The sequence below is a fragment of the Taudactylus pleione genome, unplaced genomic scaffold (assembly GCF_031769625.1).
Source record: "Taudactylus pleione unplaced genomic scaffold, aTauple2 ptg000448l, whole genome shotgun sequence".
NCBI classification, from domain to species: Eukaryota; Metazoa; Chordata; class Amphibia; order Anura; family Myobatrachidae; genus Taudactylus; species Taudactylus pleione.
Genome location: NW_028284850.1, coordinates 722,011 through 732,934, shown reverse-complemented (window position 1 = coordinate 732,934; position 10,924 = coordinate 722,011). Strand labels below are relative to the sequence as shown.

General features: G+C 49.1%; 2 pseudogenes; one reads left to right on the top strand and one right to left on the bottom strand.

The window, feature by feature from the left end:
• The first annotated feature begins 3,070 nt into the window (after positions 1-3,070).
• On the top strand, positions 3,071-3,189 carry LOC148505582 (U2 spliceosomal RNA; annotated as a pseudogene).
• Positions 3,190-8,976: 5,787 nt separating this feature from the next.
• The window catches only part of LOC148505581 (piRNA biogenesis protein EXD1-like), a 208,556-nt pseudogene continuing 206,608 nt past the window's right edge, over positions 8,977-10,924 (bottom strand).

The window sequence follows — 10,924 nt, the reverse complement described above, 5'->3', positions numbered from 1 at the left end:
TAAACGGTGTACCCTGGTCAGTTAGTATCTCCTTAGGTATACCCAGCCTGCTAAAGACATGAACTAGCTCTCTGGCAATGGTCTTGGTTGACGTATTGCGCAACGGGATCGCTTCCGGGTACCTGGAAGCGTAATCCATTATGACCAGAATATACTGGTGTCCCCTGGCAGACTTCATTAAGGGTCCAACCAAATCCATCGCTATTCTTTCAAACGGCACCTCTATGATAGGCAATGGAACTAGTGGACCCTTAAAATGTGGCCTGGGAGCACGATACTGACACTCAGGGCAGGATGCGCAAAAGTCAGATACCTCTTTATGAAGCCCGGGCCAGAAAAACCTCTGCATTATTCGCTCAGTGGTTTTCTCTACCCCTAGATGGCCTGCCGTTATATGACCATGGGCCAGATCCAACACTGTTCTTCTGTAGGCTTTGGGAACTATTAGTTGTTCCACAACATCTTCCCCCTTCTTAGTCACCTGATATAACAAATCCTGACACATTACCATGTGGGGATAGGACAAAGGACTATCAGGGTCTATGGGTTTACCATCAACTACTTTTACATTCTCCCTGGCTTTTACCAAAGTAGGGTCATTCAACTGCTCCACGGCAAAGACCTCTCTTCTGACCTCTAAATCAGGCAGATGATCACTTGGCCCAACAACACTTCCCACCTCAATGGGAGGCACATCAGTTGGCGGGCCACCATCACGTTCCGCATTCTCTAGTTCGCCAACCATAGTAGAAAAAGGGAATAACTCTGACTCAGAAGAAACTCCCTCCTCCACTACATCGACAACCTTCTCAAATGGATCGGGGTTGTTCACCTCTGGAACAAAACGGCTTTCCCACAACTTCCAGAAGTGAGCAAAGTCTCTCCCCAATATTGCATCGTACACCAGACCATGCACCAAACTCACAGAAACTATAGCAGAGCCACATGGTGTCTCGATGTTCACCTCGGCTGTAACATAATATCGAGTATTCCCATGTATGCAGGTCACACCAACAGTTTTCCCTGTATGCCTCAAGGGGTTCACCAGCTCAGCTTTTATAAGTGTCACCAAGCTACCAGAGTCTAACAGTGCCTCTACTCGGGTGCCATCTACAATGAGTACACACATGTGCTTATCAGTCTCAGCCTGCCGGTCAGCCGTACAGGCTATCTGTGCAAAGAAAGACCCCCTGCGGTAGACATGAGCAGTATCACATTGCATAGGTTCAGTTGTAAGTGCACAATTAGCGGCAATATGGCCGAAGCCACCACATCGGAAACACTGAGTCATATTAATGTCTAGTCGTTTACGGGGCAAGAACCTTCCCGGCCTGGCAGGCCTGTCTCCAGGTTCTACACCCTCAGTCTTAGGTACATTCCACCGCCCAGCACCCTTCTCCCCTGGAACAGTCTTACCAGTGTCTCTGGGAGTTCGCCGGTGCACCATCGGGGCTCGGTGGGGCATACTCATCAGCTCCTCAGCCGCCACGTACCTCTCCACCAGCTCGACCAACTGGTCTGCGGACTTAGGGTCTGCATGGCTCACCCACTTGTGCAGAGTCACAGGTAATGATCGCAGGTACCGGTCCATCACGACCCTTTCCACGATCTGTGGTCCAGTCAGCGTCTCGGGCTGTAGCCATTTTGAGGACAGATGGACGAGGTCATGCATCTGTGAACGTGGAGGCTTGTCCTTATGGAACTCCCAGCGGTGGACCCGTTGGGCACGAACAAAGGTGGTGACTCCCAAGCGAGTTAGGATCTCCTGTTTTAGTTTTTTATAGTCCTTGGCATCAGCCAGGCATAAGTCAAAATATGCTTTTTGTGGCTCCCCAGACAAAAAAGGTGCCACCAGACTTGCCCACTGCTCCTGGGGCCAACTCTCCCTTTCGGCCGTTCTTTCAAATGCGGCGAGATAGGCCTCTACATCATCACCCGAAGTCATCTTTTGGAGGAAATGACTGGCTCGTACGGAGTGAGTGGTGGTGGTGGGAGGACCAGTATTAACATCTCTGGGCCGGGCGACCAGGTGCTGTACCACCTCTCTTATGGCCTGGCTGTTTTCTGCTAAGGCCTGGCGGGTTTCCTCGATGGCGACCTGTTGTTGCCTCTGGGCTGTCTCCAAGGCCAACAGTTGCATCCTGGTGGATTCCTGCTGAGCTGCTGTAGCTTCCTGCTGAAGTTTGTTTGTCTCCTGCTGAGCTGCTGTAGCTTGGAGCAAGGCCTTAATAATTTCCTCCATTTTGTTCTGGGGTGTAGGTTGGAAGCTGAACCTTGCCTCTCTGAGCATTGGCTGACGCCTCCTCTATGGGACTTCAAGGACACAGTGTTATTTCCACACTCACAAATTGGGTGTCTGTCCCTTTAATTTTTAAAAGGAAAGTTTTCCTCTCGCTGCAACTTCAGTGTGTGTGGTTGCCCGCATTCTCCACCATATTGTGACACAGTTAGGTTAGGGGGTCCCTCTCCTGGGTAGAGGACTCCTTCCTTTCACACACACACAGCAGCAGGGAAGCAGCACACCAGTCTGGATGCAAGTACAAGCTGGTCAGTGCCAGTCTTTATTGTACAATGACAGAAATATAAAGAAAACATAAATGTAAATCCTAGCCCTGTCGGGGCACTAACTTCACAGGTAGTTCCCTCACTACCAGAACCTGGCAGGGCCTAATGCCCTCGCCAGCAACAAAGCACAGCACAGTACAGTACTCACAGATAGGTTTTCCAAGTGTCTCTGAGCAAACTCCCTGTCTGCTCTCCCAGGTGAGACAATCAGCCCTCAACACATTAGGCTTATATTATATTGGCCACTCTCAGGTGGAAAACTAACAAGCCTGTTAGCAGGCTGCGAGAACCAAAACCTGGAGTGGCCGTGGGTGGAGCCCTCCCTCTCCTCTCACCCACAACCCCCAGGTCCCAAACCGGTTTTTCAAAAAGCCGAAACTCAAGCCTGCTACACTGCAGACTTTCTCCTGGGAGTTTAAAACACAAAAGACAGGAATCTGGGACAAATGTACCTGCCACAGACCACTTTACCAGTGATCCTATCACACTGTTTAATACCACGCCCCTATCTGTGGGACATATTTTTACTGGATTTTGAGAACAGGGAGATGGAAGAAGTGCTTGCTCTGTCCACTCCACGCATTGACCTGGTATTGCAGTACTTCTGGGACCGATGCACCGGCAAGTATAGGTTTATATTCATCTGTATGGTCTGGTCTCTCCCCTAAACCAGTTCCACTAGACTAAGAGTCTTCTTCTCCTCCCCTGTGACTGTTATCATGCTGTGAGTCATAGACTGCGGTATAGCGGTGTGACCACAAATGTCTCCATTAACAACTCTGCTAGTTCTTTTACACAGGGCAGGGTCTTTACTGACGCAAATCCAGCCAAAAGACCAGGTTGTAAGGCTTATCCGTCTGAAACGACCTATGGAAACTAGTGGTACTCTACTTGCATGAGGATATTGACAACGTTGTAGATGAGTCAGTAAAAATCTACAGGGAAACCAGCTGGGCCCTGGTCACTCACAGGTACGGGTTTGCTCGACTTTTCTGGGTGGGACGCTCTTGTCTCAGATCCGTTTAGTAGAGTGACATGGTCACTGTGCAACAGCACGCTCCTGACATACCACCTTAACAGCTGTAATGGTAGACATCTGTCCCTGTAGATACCTCGTTTCATACCAGTTGGGCTCTATTCCCTAGGAGCCTTCCTATATTCAATTCTTCCTTATACATACGCACTGACCTAGTGTACATAAACTACTACATAAGTAATGTTTTGTTTTTGTCTCCTGCTAGTGCTCTATCCTTCTATGGGCCATATTCAATTAGTTTCGCACCCGCAATACTTTTTCACATGCCAGACTTTTCGCCTACATTGGGTATATTAGCTGCGGAAACTTATCATGCGCATCCCCGCAATTCGACGTATTCTATTCCAAAAGACGCGAAAAAGCAACCTGCCGATTGCAAACCAGGCGAAAAATGCTGACAGAATTGGGGAAATCAGCCTGACACCCCCTAAAAGATGCACTAACATTGGGGATCAATGTACACGCCCCTGATTAGCCCCAATAAAGCTAATTGGGGTACTTAAGGTGTCAATATCTTCTAATTAGCGTCTTTGCACAAGTGGTGAAGAATAGCATTAAACAGTTTTTTTTGGTGAAAATAAGTAGTCATGTCAAATTTGGGGTTCTTGAAAATGGGTGCAAGCATGGCCTATGGCCCGTATTCAATTAGCCACGAAAAGTTAGAGTCCGGGAAAAAGTATCGCCAATTGCAACTTTTCGCCAGGCGGAAACTTATTTCCGTATTCAAATGCAAACACTTTTCACTGACGCGAAACTACAATACAATGTAATAGGCTAAAAAGATTAGTCTCTGAATAGGTGGAGAAAAAAAAAGTGCAAAATCGCTATTTTGGGGTGCAAAGGTGGGGAAACCACTCAGCACCCTTTGGATAGCCCCCCAAAGGATAACGTCAAAAAAACCCTAAAAAAAAAGTCAGGAACACCCAAAAAAGCACTTTGAAAATGGGGCAAAAAAGAGCAAAGTGGGGGTACAAGCTTAAAAAGTAGCGAAAATAGACTTTTGGAGGGTCTGCAAGTATGGGTGAGGTTATTTTCAACAAAAAAAAACAGCTTAATGCTATTCTTCACCACTTGTGCAAAGACGCTAATTAGAAGATATTGACTCTCCTTAAGTACCCCAAATAGTTTTATTAGGGCTAATCGGGGGCATGTACTTTGATCCCCAATGTTCATGCATCTTTTAGGGGGTGTCAGGCTAATTTCCCCAATTCTGACAGCACTTTGACTGTTTTGCATTCATCAGGTTGCATTTTCTGGAATTGAATACGGAGAATCGCGAGGATGCGCACGATAGTTTCCGCAGCTAAAATACGCGATGTAGGCGAAAAGTCCGGCATGCAAAAAAGTATTGCGGTGCAAAACTAATTGAATACAGCCCTATGTCGGATAGACCTGGTCAGCCAAACCTTTATGGAGCGGATATCTTCTCAGGGGGTTATATCCACTTTGCCTTCTGAGGTACATATGTGTCTATGTTTGTAACTTAACAGTTTCCCTTCTTGCTATAGCGATACGCCTTGGTTGACATACTCAAGGTGGTTAATGGTGGTTCTGGAAACCTCCTCCAGGCTCGATGATCGCATCACAAGGCGAACGCTGTCGATCTATGTGCTGGAACTCCGTGCAATTTTCAGCGCTCTTCTGGAGTTACCTCCCATCTCGAGGGTCGGCCAGTTTGAGTTCACACGGACGCCACTGCTGTCGTGTACATCATCCTTCAAAGAGGGACGGGCAGCCGCATGGTCATGCGCAAGGCAAATCGAATTCTACAGTCGGCGGAGCTACATGTGATGACGATCTCTGTGGTGTTCTTCCGGGAGTGGAGAACTGAGAGGCTGACTTTCTCATTCGTCAGGACCTTCATCCCGGAGAATGGGCTCTTCGCTCAAAGGCGTTTCCCAACAGCTAGTCACAAGGTAAGCAGGCCAGACATGGAAATCATGGCCTCCAGGTACACTCATCAGGTGGCTCGGTACTGCTCCAGGACTCGGGAGTCTAATGCAGAGGTGGAAGGCACTCTGACAGTGCCTTGGAGGTACGATCTTATGTACCTCTTACCTCTTTCTCCCCTTCTTTTGCGAGTATTCAAGTGTTCAAGAAAGCAGTGGACACTGTCATTCTGGTGGCTCCGAACTAGTTTTGTCGGGCCTGGTTCTCAGACCTCTATTTGCTCATCGTCGAGGATCCCTGGCTACTACCACCTCTTCTCCCGGTCCGTTCGTAGACCCACACTTACAGCGGCTACATTTCATGGCGTGGCTGTTGTGGCCGCTGTATTGAGATTTAGCGGGTTTAGGACTATGTGGTTCCCTCCATGTTCAGGGCTTGCAGACCAGTTACATCGCATCTGGTGTTCTTATGTGATCTGGTAGAGCAGGGGTGTTCCACGACTGCTTCCGTTGCCCCTTTATTTTCTCTTCTATGGGGCATGGACGCTGGGTTACTACGCCTTGGTTCTCTCAAGGTTCACGTTTTGGGATGGTCGATATTTCAGGTCGCCTTTTCTCATTTCCAGATTCAAACTTTTCTTCAGGGAGTTCCCAGATTACAACCTATATCTCCATGGGACCTTAACTTAGTTCTGATGTTCTCCAGTCTCCTCGTTTGACTCTTGGAGGATGTGGAACTGCACATCCTCTCTTGGAAGTTGGTCCTCCTATTGGCCTTGGCCAGGCGGGTCTCAGAGCTGGAAGTCCTCTCGTCGGCCTCATCTCCTTTTCACGATGACCGTGCGGAACTCCGTTCCAAGCGATCCTCCTGCCTAAAGTGTTTTCGGCCCTCCACATTAACCAGCTGATTGTGGTTCTGGTGTTTGGACTGCTCTCAGTCTTCTCTCAACTTCGTTGGTGCGGGCTCTTTGGATTTCTGTGCCCCATAATTCACAAGTGCGGACGTCAGAGTCCTTGTATGTCCTTTAGGGTGCTGCTAACATGGTTGGTCCACATCTAAGCAGACGTTTGTCAGAGGGATCCATTGGCCATCCGAGACGTATGTGGCTATGCCTGGCCTTACCTGGTTTTCTATTCTGCGCAATCCACTTGCGCGGTGGGTACTACTGGGCTGCCAGTCATGGCGCCTCAACTACTTAATTGTGCCATGTGGGGCGGTGTTCCAGAGTCCGCATTATTTGTCAATTATATCGTCGATTCCTTGAGTCTTCAGACTCTCTTGGTCGCAGAGAGTTGCAGGTTACTCAGGGCTCTCCCACCCATGGGGAAAAACTTTGGGATGTCCCCAGTGTCTTGATCTCTGGTGTCCCCTGGTGGATGAAGGCGTAAAATGAGAGTTATGGTAAGAACTTACCATTGTCAACTCTTTCGTCGAAGTCCATAGGGTCCACAGGGAGACCTTGGGGTGTAGGTGATGGGAACCAATCCGGGCACCACAGTTAAAGCTTTCAGCTCCCAGGATGCATTGGGCCAACTCTCCCTATACCCCACCCCCGAGCCACCTCAGTTGGTAAAAAGCCAAATGCCGGAAGAGGATAAGAGAGAAGGAAGACTGGAACACTTAAGAATCACACTCGGAGGAGACAGGAAACCGGTGACCAGTTCGATAGCCCATATGAAGGTTGAATCCAGAGGACACTCTGGATGAAGGTGTGGATATCCGGAAGTGGAGCAATTCTACGTTGGAACCACACTGACCGTGCAGAGACATGCAATCTCAACAAGGTCAGGCGTAGGCCGAGGTCCAATCCAGCTTGAAGGAATGCCAGGATTCTGGCAATTGAAAACACCTGAGGGTCGTAACCTCTTGTACGACACCACTGGAAATATGTATGCCACACTCTGTGGTAGATCCTGGCGGAGGTGGCTTACGCGCGCTAAGCATCGTGTTGATGACCAAGCTAGAGAATCCTTTGGACCTTCGGAGGAATGTCTCAATAGCCACCAGACTTCTTTCGGCATCTCTTGTACTGGACCTGTACATTGGTAACTTGATTGTGTCGGGAGGCCATGAGGTCCACCTCTAGGAGATACCATTTGTCCACTAAGAGTTGAAACACCTCTTGGTGAAGAGACCATTTCTTTGGATGCACGTCATGATGGCTGAGGAAGTCAGCTTCCCAATTGAGAACTCCTGGAATGAACACGAAATGGCCGGGAGATGATATTCTGCCCATGTCAGAATGCGTGACACTTCTGTCATTGCTGCCCAACTTTGAGTGCCTACTTGATGGTTGATGTAAGCCACTGTGGTGGCGTTGTCGGACTGAACTTGCACGGGCTTTCTGTGAAGAATGTGCTTTGCCATCATGAGGGCCCTGTACAAAGCCCGAAGTTCCAATATGTTGATGGGCAGGGCTGCCTCTACCATTGTCCACCGACCCTGAAAGGAGTGTGGACCGGTCACTGCGCCCCATCCTTGGAGACTGACATCCGTTGTTAGGAGTATCCAGTCCGGGATCCCAAAGGGGCGACTCCTGGTTAGATGAGACGTCAATAGCCACCAGGACAGAGAAAGGCGCACCTCCAGAGACCGTACCATTATCTGAGCCCTGATCCGGTGGGGTAAACCTGCATGACCAAGTGGCCTGACACCCGGCGACTGCAGCGACATCTGCGTACTCGCAGCTGCAGAGTGGAGATCTTTTCTGGAGTCAGAATGATTCTCTCCTGATGAGAATCCAGGAGGGCTGAAATGAACCATCCTCTGTGAGGGAATTAGGGAGGACTTCTTCCAAATGATTATTCACCCGTGCGCCTGTAGACAAGCAACTGTCAGTTGCAGGTGGTGGTGAAGCATTTCTGGAGAACTCGCCTACAAGAGGTCGTTCAGATATGGTAGGAGCCGGATACCCTGACTCCGCAGATGGGCTGCCATGATTTTGGTGAATACCCTTGGAGCCGTGGATAGGCCAGAGGGCAGTGCCTGAAACGGGAAGTGACGTTGCAGTATAGCAAACCGCAGATAATGCTGGTGAGAAGGCGTTATGGGAACATGTCTGTATGCATCCTGAATGTCCATTGATATCATATAATCCCCAGGTTCCATAGCCAGTATGATGGATCGTAAAGTTTCCATCCTGAACCTGGGAACCTTGAGGAACTTGTTCAGAGATTTGAGGCTGAGGATAGGCCGATGAGACCCATTTGGTTTCTGAACCAAAAAGAGTAGAACGACAAGTCTCTCGTTGAGATAGTGGAACTGGTACAATTACCCATGCCTGCAGCAAGGACTGTATGACTTTCTGGATCTGCGAGGCCTTATTCTTGTCTGAAACAGGACTTGTGCAGAAGAAACTGGTGAGGGCGTACCCGTGAGAGACCACTTCTCTTACCCAAGCGTCCGTGGTGGCTTGACACCAGCACTGGGCGAACTGAAGAAGTCGGCCTCCCACTCTGGGGTCCCCCAGAGGGAGGCCCGCCCCGTCAGGCTGCGGGTTTATCCTCCAGTTTGGAAGCCAGGCGTCTTGTGCTCCAGGCCTGTTTCTTAGGCTTGGTAGTCTTCTTGGCAGCGGACTGCCTAGTAAAGGATTTGGATTTTCCTTGGGGACGAAAGGATCTAAAGGAGGAGCGTCGAGACTTTGCAGGAGCAGATGCTGAGGGCAGAAATGCAGATTTGGATTTGGCCAAAGTGTCAACAATCTTGTGCAGGTCTGGGCCAAACAAAATCTCCCCATTATAGGGTAAGGCCTCCACGCCTTTCTTAGAATCAGCATCTGCGCTCCAATAGCGTAGCCACAGGGAACGGCGAGCAGACACGGCCGCGGCCGAGACCCTAGATGTCAGTAGACTAGCATCCAGAGCAGCCTCACCGATATATGCAGCCGCATCCCTAATATGGCTGACCAGTGACACTTAATTCTGTGGAACTTCCAAGAACTCCTCAAGTGTATCGGCCCAACTCTCTATAGCATTAGCTACCCAGGAGATAGCCATGGACGGGCGGGCGGGCAACAGCTCCTGAAAGAGAGTATATAGACTTTAGGCAAGTTTCCACCTTCCTATGCGTAGGATCCTTTAAGGAAGAAATGGAAGGCGTAGGTAACGTTGCACTTCTAATTAACCGTGTGACATGTTAATCCACTGCAGGGGGTTATGTCCACTTCTTACAATGAGCCTCCAGAAATGGGTAACAGGTCGTCAAACATTTTTGAGGTTGATAACTTACCAGGCGATTGCCAGGCATCAGATCCACCAGCTGATCTGACAGAGGGAACACTGCCGAAGTCACCTTCAACTGTTTAAAAAGGAGGAGTTTGGATCTAACCAATATGGATCTAACCGCACGCACCAAGGCAGGAATATTAATACTTGACTTAGGCACCGCCTCTTGGCGAGGGGAGTCTGGGTTAGAGGCATCAGCCACCTCTCCGTCATCAGAAGACATCTCAGACTCTGATAGCTGTGTGGATTGAAATAACACAAGACGCTTAGCTGGCCTAACGGGCTTCTCATTCTGCATCATGGTCTGAAGAACAGTAGAGATCGCTGCCAGACTCTGTACTGAGGTAGAGAAAACATCCACCCATGGCGGAGGTCTACCCTGTGGTAATCCCACTGTGGGAATGACCATCTGCTGTGGTACAGAAGGGGTCTGCATAATCAGTGGTAGTCCCTGTGAGAGAGGGACGGGCTGCTGTGGTACCCCATAGGAGGAAACACAACCGGGACTGCCAGGCGGTCCACAATGGAGGCCAGCATCCGAGAAAGAGCCGCCCAAGGGGGCGCCTGTACTGATGTTGGGGGGTTCATGTTAGATGACGATATATAACACCTTTTGCAATCAATAGAGGTTTGTAGCATAATCATGGCCAAGGTTATGGGCCTACCCACCATATCCAGGTAACCTCTTTAGGGTAGGTCCCTAACATACTAGGGTTCAAATCCAGAGCGCAGGACCCCCCAAACTGGCTCAGCTAAGCTGCTCCAGGGCACCTCCCATTATATATATATATATATATTTTCAGGTTGTGCAGTCCCATATCTTTCCCATATACTCCATTTATAACAACTCACACATAACCCCTCCAGAACCAAATCCTCCTCACTGAAAACTGCAGTACATAATCTGCAAGATTGCGGCATGAGTACAGGAATGTGTTCATTACCCTTGTCAGACATGTCTGCAGGGTAAAATGACCTGCAATATGGCACTGGGTACAGAGCAACCACGAGTATGTATGAATACTAACAGGGAGCAATATACTGGTCCTGTCTTATGCTTAGGTAAGCAGCAGGAACCTGTTGCCTAAATATGGCACAGTGCAGTACACAACAGTATGTGACAGACCTCACAAATATTGTATTGTAATATATATATTTTCCACCGGAAAGTAACTGGATCGCCAGAGTCAACAGGGGCTCTTGAAGTCCA